Raw genomic sequence first — 14242 nt, 5'->3', positions numbered from 1 at the left:
TGGTTCTGTTCTGAGTGGATAACCGGATGACCGTTGTCTTACTGTTGTCCTGCTGCCATAAGAAGGCTTACAACAGAGTCCAAAAAAGCACCTTACATGCACAATGCTTGTTGCATATTCACTATGACTGTGGAAATTGCTGGTTTGTCAAACCCCAAGGGAGAAACAGAATGTTCTAGGGACAAAAGAGACCAGACGAGAGAGGAAGAGGGAGAGGGAGAGAGAGAGAGAGAGAGAGAGAGAGAGAGGGACGACACAGTGAAGGACATCATTTCTGTGCAATTTCTGTATTCAAGCTTGAGCTCAGTATTAGATGTCACTGTATATGTGTTTTTCAGACAGGGAGTTGCACTGATAAACGAGCAGAGTGCTGCTGAAACAAGGGAGCAACAGAGAAGAAAACACTGAATCTAATGCCGGCTAAAGGGCACTTAAGCTATTCCGGTGACAAACAGGACCATGGCTAATGTATATTACCAAACGGAGATTGAACTAGCCGTTTCTGAGTACAAGCAAGCAAGCAAGTAGGCAGTCAGGATCTCTATTTAAAGACATCTGAGAGACCAGCATTCTCTTCTCGCCTCGTTTCCTGCAGCAAAACAATAAATAACTAAATCACAACACACTTAAAAGCCCCGCCGTGCCACAATATCCACATATATCTTTCTATCCACAGTCCCACTCCTCTCTTAACTGCTCTAAATTATTTCAATTCTACGAGAGGAAAAAAAAGTCATTCACATAAAGTAATCAGTCTTGGCTCACTCTTTCTCCCTGCGACAGACTTATTTGACAACTCTGCTACATTAAACAGCCCACTGGTGAAAAGAGAGAGAAAAAAAATAAAAGGAATGCATCCAATTATTCATGCATAATGATAGCTCTGTTATCCAGTAAGGCAGCAGCTCCCACACAAAGCAGTTCCCCTTCTCCGTCTAATACATCTTAAGTACTGACAATCGCCAGGAGTCACATTTGACGGGCACCTAATTTTGCAGCGTTCCTGTCATTCCTCACGAGTTATGGCCCATTGGCACCATCTCAAAGACTTACAGTGTTTATGATGAGGTGATGGTCCCGGTGTTCCCCAAAAAAAGCAGACACATTAGTATGCCTTGGCCGGCGCTATCGTGGGGGTCATGTTTCAGGCACCGGAGCTGGCTGCAGCGCTGAATATAGAGTTAACAAACAGGACCCCCCCCACCTCCCCCCTCAGTATATGGCTGTGAAGACCTTCTATATAGACATGAGCTCAAGGTTCACAGCACCTCATTGCCTTAGCTACTACCAGGCAATAAATTCTACAGCACGAATGAATTGTTTGACCTTGAGGGTAGCCGGTGTTGCAAGTTGCAATCTAATACCGTACATTATCCTATCTGTCTCTCCTCTTCTTCCTTTTTTTTCCCCCCCTCACACATACATGATGTGGAAATAAACAAAAACACAGCATTTATCCAATTTGTAGATTGAAAATAATTAAAATCACTTCAAAAACACCGGAGCTCAGTATCGTGGCGGTTATTTGTACCTCATTTATATCAGCCTTGGTGCAGTACACAGACGGCTTACGCTGTAACAAATGCAGCTGTGGTGCTCAGGTGGCTTGGCCCTCTCTCCTGCCCTCCGTCACTGCTCCTAGTCGATGGGCTGCTCTTAATAATTCATGGGCTGTAGGAATCTGCTCTAATTGGTGGGCAGGCTTAATACTCTCAGCACTGCTGGGACCGAAAACAAAAGCCGCTAGTGTTTTTTTTTTTTTTTTTTTTCCCAGGCAAACTGAGAAAAAAATTGACTTGCCTCTCTTTGGTTTCAAGTTAAAAGGCCCCTCCTGAAATCCAAGAAGCACCTTGAAGCACACGAGCTCACAGCAAACAGTGTGAGCACTCGAATCAGGCTACCTTTTACACGCTTTGAGAGTGAAGTGCGGCAGGATATATTCTCCCTTCAAACCAGACCCGCTCTCCTTCTGCTCCTTCATAGAGCAGGAAGGAGTGTCACTGGGTGTCGAGGTAAAAAGGACACCTTAAGAGTGTGTTCACAGTGACGATGATACCACTGCATAATGCACTGACGTCTGTTCAGCAGTTGGTAATCACTGGCTGAGGCCTCAGGGAATACGTTTTGCATTGTATGTATTATGCAAATGTTTTATACATTTATTTATTAGTACAAGATAGAGCAGTTTGCATCAGATCCCACATAAAAGGATAAAGAAAATTGTAACAGGTGCCCTGCCTTCTACCGACAGGCAAAGGACTGATGCTGCTGACAAGACATTATTTAGCCATTATTTAATCTCATTAAGGTCAATTTCGACTATGTGGTTTGGCAAGTTGACCCCACAAACAATGGAATACAAAATATTTGTAAACCATAAGCTGACAAACTGCTTTATCAAGGTAGCTGGTACTGGACCATTTACTGCATGTCACTCCCCCATTGTCTCTCCCTGCATTTCCTGTCTATCTCCCCTGCCGCTGTCAAGTTAAGAAATAAAAAAAAATACTGTTTGGTGATATTGAATGTGTAGGATTTATGCATCAGTGTGATAAAGTATTGGAATATGAAAGTATTTGATTGAATGGAATAGCCAAAAACAGACATTCCCATTAGGATGTGGTACAGTTACTGGACATATATCAATATCATTATTATTATTAATTCAATTACTGTGAAAATATATTTTGCCTATGTCAGCCACCCCTATTTTTGTAAAATGTAATATATTGTAATGTCTCTCTCTCAAATTAAATCGAAGGCAACTGGACTTGTATTTGTCTGTGGAAGACGTTTCGCCTCTTATCCTATCCGCACTAGTCTGACCACCAGTCGTCAGACTAGTGCGGACTAGAGAGACCAATACATGATGAACTGATGAAGCCGCTTGGATAAGAGGCGAAACGTCTTCCACAGACAAATACAAGTCCAGTTGCCTTCGATTTAATTTGAGAGAGAGATAACTATGACCTGGACGAATGAGAACATTCACAGACAGATTGTAATGTCTACACGTGTCAATTCCCCAGGGATGAATAAACTTATAACCACATACACATACAGATGTCTATATCTATCTATACTTTTGTCTGAACTACATTTGCTTTTTTTTCTCATCAAAACATTTCCCACTTATCCACCAGTTTTTCTAATCACTTCTCTATTTGACTCTAATTATTTTGAATCCTCAAGTTGCCAGCCATTGTGGAGAAAGCTACAGAATTAACTATCTGCTCTCAGTAGAAACAGACTGAAGATGCACAGCAGGTCGCTGATGTCTGATTGAAATCTTGAACGTCTCTTCCCCGAGATCCAAACACAATTTCTCTAAGTTGCTTCATTTATCATTGCATTTGTGCTAAAAACACCAAAACCTTGCATCCTGCTCTTCAAACTTCCAGTTATTAAAGTAATACTTGAACCTCTGTAAACTCTCTTCACATCACCATACCCACTCTCTATGACCGCCTCTGTTCCTTTTGGATATTTTCATTTTTCCTAACAATTCCCCCATTTTCTCTGAAGATACCTGCTGAACAGTGGGAGAGAGAAGGTAGTATGTGTATATGTGATAGTGAAAAAGACAGAAAGTAAAACAGAGACCTTCGACTGATGCTTTTCACCTTGAAAGGCTGCTGACAATCCACTCTCAAGCCTCCCATCCCTCCTGCTTCCTATGCTTGCCTGCATTCACTTTTATCGAATTACAGGGGTGCAGTCTCACCCTGCACCACATTTAAACCGGCACTCGTGCATCTCAGCATGAGGTAGGGTAGCTGTGTCATAGCTGGTGTGTTCCAGACAATTCCCACAAATTGGGACAGCAAAGGCCCAAACGGAGAGGACACTAACAGGTGTGGAGAAGCATTTCTTTGGATGAGGCACTAAACAAGTGGGCTATCACACCCTATGTGATCTCAGTTTCCCTCAAAATGGTTTAACAATGTCACTTGTCTGTAGCCATCGATTTCTCCCTCCCTGGCTTGTAATTGGAAGAAGAGTAAGTGTAATCTGAAACCACAAGATGAGGGCGGGCGTTTTTAGATGATAAAATCATCCCTCGTCAAAGGTGCTGAATCTAAAATGATAATTCAAGTATAATGAGGTCGTATTGATTTAATTGTAATTCAGTGATTCAGTGTAGCACATATTCCTATTGATTAGCTATGGCTTTATGTTCGCCCCTTCAGTCTCCTCATCAAGCCGTAAAAAGACTAACTAATATACAAACTGCCAGTGTGTGTGATTTCCATTTGATGTTATCAGCAGGTACCTTCATATATTTCAATTTTCTTAAATCTTTATTTTCTAAAGAAAAAAGAATAACAAAGAACAAAGCATGTTTCTAATTTTCCTGTCTCCACCCAGCTTAAGAGCAGGGAGCAGGAAGGGTCTAATGTGATTAAACAAATGTGCCACTGCTGCTGGTGAGCCAAAAACCCCTTCTAACCTGGGTCATCACGGGTGAAAACAAACCAGGTTTTATTAGAGGAATGATAGACACTTTAAAGGAGGCAGGGGGGCAAAGTTATCAAACTAGACTGCTAAAACATGCACCATATCCCAGCAAGGAGATTGGATTCCAACTGCAGGCTCAGGGGCAGCAACGCAGAGGTCACTCCACAATCTGCACGGGTCAGAGCCAAGGCAGCGCTACAAGCTGGTTTGACGCTCTCCATTAACTCACCCTCTCTAACCCACAACACAAACCTGAGCCGCTAAACAGAAAGAGAGAAAAAGGCACAGAGAAAGAGAAAATAAAAAGCGAGCCATGCGCAATCATACGGAGCATCTTGTTTGATAAATTGTGTGTGAAGAGAAAGATTACATTAAAATATAGGGTTGCAACAAAATCTTCTAAGAGCGCCTTTCCGAGCTTAAATAACCGCAGTTTGAATAGAGAATAAACACAAAAAAATGTACTCTACATAGTCCTATTAAATGACTGTCAACATTGAAACCAAAGCTGTAGGACTGCATTTCAATTACAAGCTTAAGACGAGTCTGAAAAATACAACATATTTGAGGTAAGGCTCATCTATGCTATTAAAACAGGCTGAATATACATTTTATCAAGTAAAGGTCTTTACACATGCTAACATCTGCTGTTTTCACTTACATTCTGTGGTTCACCTTCTTTTTTAGCCTGCTTTAACAGCTACATGTTGGCACTGGGACTGATGGTAAGCCTCCAGAGAGCATACTGTTTGGAAACATGATCGCAGAAGAGCTTGTTAGGCACAGGCCGTGCCCAGCTAGCATATACAAAGCATATAGAGTCAGCTAGCCGCCACAAGCCACAGCTTTATTTAAAACTTCACCCAACCTCAAATGACTTGTGGAAGTCAGTTTCTGAAGGAAGGTTATTCAGGGTAGTTGAGCGCTCAAAACATCTGAAACAGCATTACAGCCTACAGAAATTTCATGCTTACAAGCAGGAAAATAAAGGCCGACACATGCAAGCAGGTCTGCTATCGACTGGTTCTGCTTTGTGACTGGAAGGAAAAAGAAAAGTGAATGTTAAACACTGCTGGTACTGTAAATGTTTCACCACAGTGATACTGGCAGCAGCAATGTCATTATAGTGATTTAGTTTAGGTCTCTAGAATGACAGTGCTTGTATTCTGGCGTTAGTACAGGTGTAGCTGTCTTGTATGCCCAGACTTCTCTCTACTCGCTTCATTTCACCCCATTTTACCATCAGGCCTGTGTCATGGGGAAATAGTTGCACTATAGAAAATTACAATGAGCGCTATAAAGAGTAACATTGTACTAACAACTGCATACTTTACAGTAAATGTTATCTTAGCACTTACCTTAGCCTCAAAGTTATTCATTTTTAACTATATCTCAAAACCATATGACCTACTGTAATTATATAATTACTCCAATTACATTCTTTCCTCTCTAAAACCCAAACACTCATCTTGACAATAGGACCTCACAGAAACAGCATATTTGTGAGCACTGCGATGTAGATTTGTGGTGCCTGCAACAATGATCACCTCTGTCAGAGACATCATGGGGGCTGTTGATATCTGCCAACAAAAACAACAAACCACGCCAGCGCAATTATGCGTGTCCATTTTAACATAATATGGGGAGAACATGAGATGCGTGAGAGCCAGGGGTGACTGTTGTGTCGTGTGGGGGTGGGAAGTTTGTATATGTGTGTATGTGTTTGTGTGTATATGTGCTAGAGAAAGAATATGAGCGTGTGAGCGTGCGTGTGTGTATGTGTGTGTGTGTGTGTGTGTGTGTGTGTGTGTGTGGCCTTGTTTTACTATGCTTGTGGGATCTCACGATTTTGTGGGGACCAAAACGCTAGACCCCACAAGTTTAAATGGCTGTTTGAGGGTTCAGGTTAGAATGAGGTTTAGGTTAGGGTAAGGGTTAGACATTCAGTTGTGATGGTCAAGCTTAGAGTAAGGAGCTAGGGAATGCATTATGTCAATGACCGGTCCTCACAAACATAGTGAGACAAGGATGTGTGTGTGTGTGACCAATTGAATGCAGGTGTCCATGTCACACGCTTGTGTGACAACAGAACAGGAGCTGGGATCTAAAGAATACATGTTTAGGGTCGTGTTGAAACCAATGCTTTGAGTTGACAGTATTGTTTGGGTTTGGGTGGGTATTTCAAAGAGCTGCTTGGGATAAAAGACAAGTCTCTAGAGCTTATAGTTGTTACACATTTTCTATTTTAAGATTCCAACCTCTCACAGCCATCAACCTTGAGAGGTTGTAGAGTGTATTGTTTTTCACACCAGACAACAGGCTAACTATACTACAAATACTTTGCGCCATTTCCAGACTATCAAGGACAAGCATGTCATACTGTGGTGGTGAAGTTCAAAGGAAGTATCAGCTTCTGTCTTGATTTGTTTTTGACTTGTTAAACTTTATTTCTTATTTTACTCTTCTCATTTATACTTCTCTGGCAACAGCGCTGTTATCGCACGAAAACTTCCTGACATTATGATGTAAACACCGGGCTCACTAAAGTAACTGCTGAGATCTGAAGAAATGGCGACATCGCTACAAGAAACACAAGAGGTCAGAAGATCAGCCATGTTGTCAACAGGCAACAGTTATTTACTTTTAACTAAAGTAGATCAAAGTCAGTGTCTAAACTCTGATGTTAACAAGTTTGGGAAATCATTTTACCATTTGTTTTCTCTTCCAAATAAGTTTGGCTAACCTTGAGCTTTGTTTGCAACCTGTCTGACTGCTCATTTCTTTCCACATCTGGTATCTTTTTAGGGATGTTGCCCATGTTCAATTACTGATCAGAATGGCCAAAACTGTGGGGAAATGAGACCTGAGTTGTAATAAACCACATTATTCTTTCAGAGGCTGCATGGCCATTTATAAAAGCTTTGTTATCCTAAAGGGCACATAAAAGGCTTCTTGTAGTTCCAGAGATGCATGAGCCTCAGTAAGGTAATCTCTTAAGTCCTGCAGTTGATTTCTCAGCGATACAAGGTTTTAATCTGACGGCAGTGGAGGGATGGAGGCTGGCTTGCTGGCAGGCAGGACCAGTCAGTCAGGGTGACCTCATGTGTTTGGCACAGGGAATGCCTATCAGGTTTCCCTCTGTGCAGATTCCAGCTTGCTCACTCCACACCAGCCCCAGGACCCGACCCCCTGAGGCATGTGTGTATGTGTGTGTTTGTGTGGAGAGGGAGATAATTGCATGTCTGTGTGTGTGTGTGTGTGTGTGTGTGTGTGGGTGTGTGCGCACAAGTGTGTTTGTGTGCAAGAGTGAATGAGATAGAGAGGTAGAGATAAATTATATGAGATAAATTATTCAGATCAACTATGGTTGAGGGAGAGGGAAAAAGAGAGAGACTGCACGGGGGAGGGGGGGAGGGGGGGCTGTGTGTCAGTCCCCTCCAGTAAACTCAGTGAACTCAACAGGGCTCCCACCCTTCCTCACATACAACTCCCCCCGCCTCCTTCCTCAACGATAAACGTCCTGCTCTCTCATGTTTCCTCTCAGGCTGTTATGTATGCACATGATAATGTGGGTCAGTGTGTATGTTGGGGCTTTAAAAGTATGTGAACCTTCTCTCACATGCCCCAGGTGTGTATGAGGAGCTTTATGAATATGTAAAGAAGAAGAAACTCTTACTCAATGAATTTTGATGATATCCATTAGTTAAAAAATTAAAAGATAATTTAAATGATAAAACATTCTTTGTAAGACTAGGCTGTAACAAAAAGATAAAGATTAGGTTTGGGGTTATGTAGGGTTGGTGTTCAGCAGCTTTTTGCAAAATCTGAAGTGCTATGGATGAAATGCTACTGAGCTTGCACGTCAACACAACAGAGCAAACTCCTGCTGATGAGAACCATGCGATACACTTCGAAGCTCTGGAAAAAGTCAGTAAGTGGACCTTGAGATGGGATTGTTTCGTCAAAAGTAAGTAATATTTTAGAGCTAAAAGACTCATATTTACAGAACTAACAGATTATTGTATTGCTCTTTATGTGAATGACAAAAATGTCTTACACACAAATATAAACAGAGAAGAGATAAATGATTTTGTAAGATATGAGAAATCATAACAAATCTTACTATTTTACCAACTTGGAATGGAATACAAAACAACTACTGCAACCCCAGCTCCACATTATGGTGGTTACCTTATTGTAACCTTGACCGACCCGCTGTCAAACAATGGGATAGGTAAGCACACACTTTTGGCAACTATCGCTATGGTTACAATAAAGCACACACCGCCAATAATCCTCTTAATAAAGCCCGAACAGGCTCAGAGGCTTCCCATTTCACAAATCACTGTGGCAACTGCCACGCAAGTGTACAATGCCAACCACACACAAACACACACACGGGTTAAAAAGATGCGACATGCTAGTTAATGCTACCACACATGAGCGTCAAGCGTCCTCTACAACCCTTGAGCGGGGGAATGATGGAGTAGGGGCCACCTGCTGTAGCTCCGGCTGGCTGTTAGACTGCTATCTACAACTAAACAGATCAGCAGATCATCCTGCGCTCTACAGGAAGTCTACATAACTGGGGCACAGAATTCCTAAACATTTCTGAGAGAGAGAGCGAGCGTCAAGAGCCGTCTGAACGATTACACCGGGTCTGTGGCAGGCAACGTTGGCTCGCCATTGCCAGAGTGTTTATCCAACGTTCACAGGAAGGCGGGGTAATGTCAGCTTAGTGATTAATTGCAGGCCCAAAGTGCTGAGGACACAGAATCTGCTCTGAATGGCGCCGACTGCAGCTCCTACAAGGGTTTATTGCTTTATCGGCTGAATCCTAATGTGACCCTCCCTCCCCTCCCTCTGACGGTTCCAGTGGTGCCGGAGCATCCAAAAATACTCTGCAAGGTGCTGCTGTGGTTAATTGCCTGATGTAGTCTAAGTTTTCACTGTTGAGGGAACTTCCAACTGTATTTTCCATTGATATCAAGAAAAAAAAAACAAGCATTTAGGAAATAATTCAAGTGCAGCATGTCTGCATGGTGCTTGATACAGATCTCTATGGGCTGATATAAAATTCTCTATACAGCATGATTCCTCCCAATATGTTGGAAGAAGCATAACATATGGCAGTTACACAAGCATGCAGCTGTTGTTTTTTGGGGCTAGAGATAAATAATGGATACAAGTCTTCCACTGGGTACTCAAGACAGCTAACGAGAGAGAGAAAGCAGAGAGGGAATTAGTAACTAACTGTTTTTCAAAGCCACTGTTTTCTAACATTTTCATTAAGAGCCCAAGGACAAAAAAAATACAGGAAAATGAAAACATCAGTATTCATCAACTGTAAAAGTACTCAAATGCTAACATTTGCATTTATTCAAAACGTGTACCAGCAATATTGTGCATATTTTAATACAGACACAAAGTAAGATTTGTCTCACTTAAATGCATGTAAAAGCATTGATTCCTGCATGCATTTCCTCTCTCACACACACTCTGTCCTGCTGTTCCTCTCTAAAATGTGGGTGACCTTAATAATTTAGGGGAAAAGGGAAGAGACAGGAGACAGCATTTGCCTTGGTGCAGACTGTACAGGGGGAGACTAGTGTTCTGCATCAAACCCTCCAATAGGTTTGTCATTTTCGCGCATTCATCTGCTACAAACTGAATCCTTACCCTCTCCCTGCGCGCACAGGGGATGTCTGTGAGGCTGCATGATTAACTATTGAAAAGGGAAAGAACCGGCATCTTGTATGGAGACCACATATCATAATGACACTTTTTAATTCTGTTGCCACTGGCTGTTTATGTGCTACTAATTACTGGTGAAGAATAATAATCTCTCCTCCAATTGGACTCTATCACGCCGAGGGCTTTCTCCTCTCCTCTTCTTTCCATTTATCCTGGTTTGTGACTCTGCTGGCTCGGCTTGTTCCCCGCATCAGTGTCCTTGCAATCTAATTCATACCGCCTACCTGCCCCACTCAGTGTTTTTCCATACGCTGACTAATGCACACAGGTTGTGGCCCCAGAAGCGGCTGGAGCAGTGGAAGGTTCTGCCAAAGAAACCATTCAGGCAAAATCTAAGAGGGTGGCTTGAGTCATTTAACTCAAATAAAGCCGGGAGAAAGGCCTGTTTGCTCTTGGTAATCCCCCACTTGCTCGACAAGGCTTCACAAGGTTCATCTGCTGTGCTAAATTGGTGCACGTATCCTTATTTGTATAGGAGCTCATTGTGGCTGGGTGAGAGGGGGGAATCTGACAGGACTGGCAGCTATTCAAGCGCTCATGCTTATTTGCTTATCCTCATTCATGGCAAAATTGGCTTTTTACGGAGCCATTTTTCAAGCTATGCGTGACACGGTATTTTCATTGAGCCTGCCACTACTAATGCAGCTGTGTAGAGGCAATGTTGCAGGCAGCAATGTATGTGTTTAGCAGAGGGGCAACCAGGGCCCCCTACAGTAATCACAGTGGTAAGGCTACACTACCATTTGCATGTCTGTGGCTGGTGTTTCCTCCGGTTTCCACTGAATATCTAGGTGAAGACACCAGATCATCGGCTTGTGCGGCCACAATGGAAATTAGATGAAAATTCCTGAGAGTAAAGGCAAAGGATTTCCTTTATCAGACTATGATGTCATCAGTTTAAAAGAAAGACCATTGTAAAAAAGTAGAAATGCAGACGGTTTACCTAGTCTCTAAATCTGAACTTGATTCTCTAGTGCCAAAGAAAAAGATAAGACTTTTTAACTATATAATATAGTGCACTACATATTGAAAACTGACACTCTGTTTTGCAGGACTTTCCAAGAAAACAGCTTGATGGAAAACACACTATCGCCTACATGGTAGACTGTTTTGATTATGAACTCATCGCTATTATGCACTCTCAGTTTGCCATAACATGTGTCTGGTTATGGGGCAGACCACAGACTAGGACTTCAACCCAATAATAAGCTGGAACCAGATGAGAATAACAATACTGTCTGTGCGGCATGTCTATTCTCTGGAGAGTGCCCTCAGGATCAGCATGGGAAAATTGTCTTAACAGCACTTTACACGCACAAGGGCTTCGTATGGTTGACATATTAAATTCACAACACCACTCATAATGATATAGAGATATTTAAGTCTGATTAGGTATGAACATTTAAAGCAGGCTTCAGCCTCCCTCAGATGCCCTCGGTTAGTGGGGTGAAAAGGCTGCAGCAGGAGCCATGTGGGGATCCTCTGGTGCGCTGCTCCTCAAAGTGTACGCAGCAGCCACTCGTTAAAAATGCAGGAGCAATTACCCCGGCCGAGTCTGAGTCAGTGAACGCAAGTCAAGCTGCCACCTCCTGCACCTCCCCCTACCTTTCCACTGACGCTGTTGCTATACCAGCAACCTGAGCATCCTTCACGTGGACTGGCATGCCAAAGGTAGGGCAGCAGACACCGAGAGCTTCAGTTACACTAGAAAAACAAAAGCCCTTCTCTGCCTGTCTTGTCTGTGTCTCACGAGGTGCAGTTACCTCCCCCTCCCTCACACTCTGCCAGCACGTGACTTGGTCTTCCGTCCTGGCCCACTTAATTTACATACAATACAGGTAGTGTTTGCCCTGTGTAGAACAGCGCTTTTCTCAAGATGGGAGAAAAGTCCAGACAAAAGTATTGAACCGCACAGTGAAAGGATTCAGTCTCATTCAGACATATTATTCAGTTTCTATTGAGCAGCAACAGAAGCCAACAGAAGTTTCAGCGAAGTTTGTAATTCCTTTATCTATTTTTCAACAAAGTTGATAATCCCTGACTAAACATATTCACTCTCATGTATTCCCTCCAGTTAGAAAATTCTGGCTATAATGTTGCCCAGATGTTAGGCAAATTTTACATATGGACCTAACAATTACAGTGTCCAAAAGTCTGAGACCACTTTACCATTCATGGTCACAGAGCGTTGGACCCCACTGCACATATTTTGTTAATATTCTCCATACTCACACAACAATTATGTTTGAATGTATTTGTTCTGTAAGTTTGAAGGTGTGTTTGACTTTTATTAAATCCCGTATGTTCCTCTGTATGTTAATATGGGCTGTATTAAAAGGATCTACACAGGAGTCATCTCTCCAGCCACTCCTGCACAGATGGCAGGCCACCATGCCCAGCAGACAGCAGGGTCTCCCGGAAATAAAGTAAGAGGCACGCAAAAGCAATGCAGGATGGGAAAGAGTAATTACAAAGAGGGACAACATGAAAGAGAATCTAAAGATGAAGGAGGGCCTGGCAAAAATAGGAACAAGGAAGATTGATCTGAGCAAAAGTGAGGGGGATACATAAACAGTCAAAGATGAAAAGGGACGAAATTCTGAGACTGTACTCCACCATCCTCAGAGGCAAAAGGGGAGACAGAAAATAGAGTGTGAAAACGCCACGCCAGGAGAGACCGAAGAGTGAAACAGTGGGCCAGAGCAGACAGCTCCAGGCAGATACTATGTTACAGAGAGAAACGCTAGTAAAAACAAGAAAGAGGGAAAAAGCAGGTGTATTTGAAGAGTCCTGCCGCGCTGGTGGGTTTGAAGGGCACATCATGTGTCTCGTTTCATCTGGCTCTAAATCTGAAGCGACATCTTTCCTGTCTCGCTTTATGTTGTCTCTTCATGCCTATTTCTCTCTGTGGGAGTACTTCAAAAATATAGAAAAAGTAAAAAAAAATGTGTTTCATTTCAGTTCCTCAATAGGAAGAGCACTACATACTGGGACAAATAATTCTAACACACTTCAAAATATTTGTAAATTGAAGTCCTGCATAATATGCACAGATAGTACTGACCACCTGGGGTTAAAAAGTTCCCATCCACAATTTATTTGTTAGATGACTGATCCAGGTAAGGCTTTTTGTGGGTGTGTGTGTGTGTGTGTGTGTGTGTGTGTGTGTGTGTGTGTGTATGTGTGTGTGTGTGTGTGTGTGCCTCTCTTCACAGCAGTACCTTTAAAAGCTGGAGGGGATTCAGTGTCTTAACCCAGGTTTTCCAGTTGAAGGAAACTCGCCCTACTCACTCCGCCACCTACCACCCCATATGCCCCATTTCACCACACAGGTAGGAGTTCCTCCCTCCCGCAGCACAGGCTACAGCCGCCTGTTATCTCCAGATGGTCGGGGAAGGAGAGTTCAGAGACTAGATTCCCTGGGGCAAGAACTCCACCACCGAGCACATCATTTTATATTTTAGCCATTTATCTCGAACGCTGTTTTTCACAGCGACCTCCAGTGAGTGAGCAGCTACTTAGTTCAGTGTCTTGCTCAAGGACACTTCAATACGAGACGAGCTTATTGTGGAGAAGCAAAATGTGACCTGGTTTTGAGACCTTCGCTCTAAGCACCAGACCGTTTACCAAGCAAACAGTCACATAGTATTTGTCCGCAACTTGTAACTTTCATATTGTACAAACTTATTCATAGACTTCTCTTGCACACATTTGCACGCACATGCTCACGCACCATCTGTAGTCGTAAACTGTGCCGTGCAATATAAGCACACATGCATCATTGCTGCTACATTAATAACCTCCTGCGTACTCGAGACCTAGTACAGACAAGGTTCCTCTTCCCATCTTTAGAGATACAGCCTATAGGAAAAAAAAAAAAAGAGCTTGCTATCTCATTTCCCCTCTCCTTTGTACATCTCTCCTTTGCTCTTCTAACAAAATGGATATCACTGTTGAGAGAGCACTCTGGTAAAGCAGCTGTAATGAGATGTGGATGGCAGCATGCAGAGGGCCAGGTCTCGGCACTCTG

The 14242-nt window shown here is 42.8% G+C and overlaps 1 protein-coding gene across 5 annotated transcripts in view; it reads right to left on the bottom strand.

The window, feature by feature from the left end:
• LOC111223252 (RNA-binding motif, single-stranded-interacting protein 3) overlaps window positions 1–14242 on the bottom strand; it is a 270217-nt gene that overhangs the window by 167762 nt on the left and 88213 nt on the right. The gene's annotated exons all lie outside the window — the stretch shown is intronic.

The sequence above is a fragment of the Seriola dumerili genome, unplaced genomic scaffold, assembly GCF_002260705.1.
Source record: "Seriola dumerili isolate Sdu_G_001 unplaced genomic scaffold, Sdu_1.0 BDQW01000110.1, whole genome shotgun sequence".
In the NCBI taxonomy this organism is placed as follows: domain Eukaryota; kingdom Metazoa; phylum Chordata; class Actinopteri; order Carangiformes; family Carangidae; genus Seriola; species Seriola dumerili.
The sequence above is the reverse complement of the archived record's forward strand: the minus strand, read 5'-3'. Positions and strand labels throughout refer to the sequence as shown.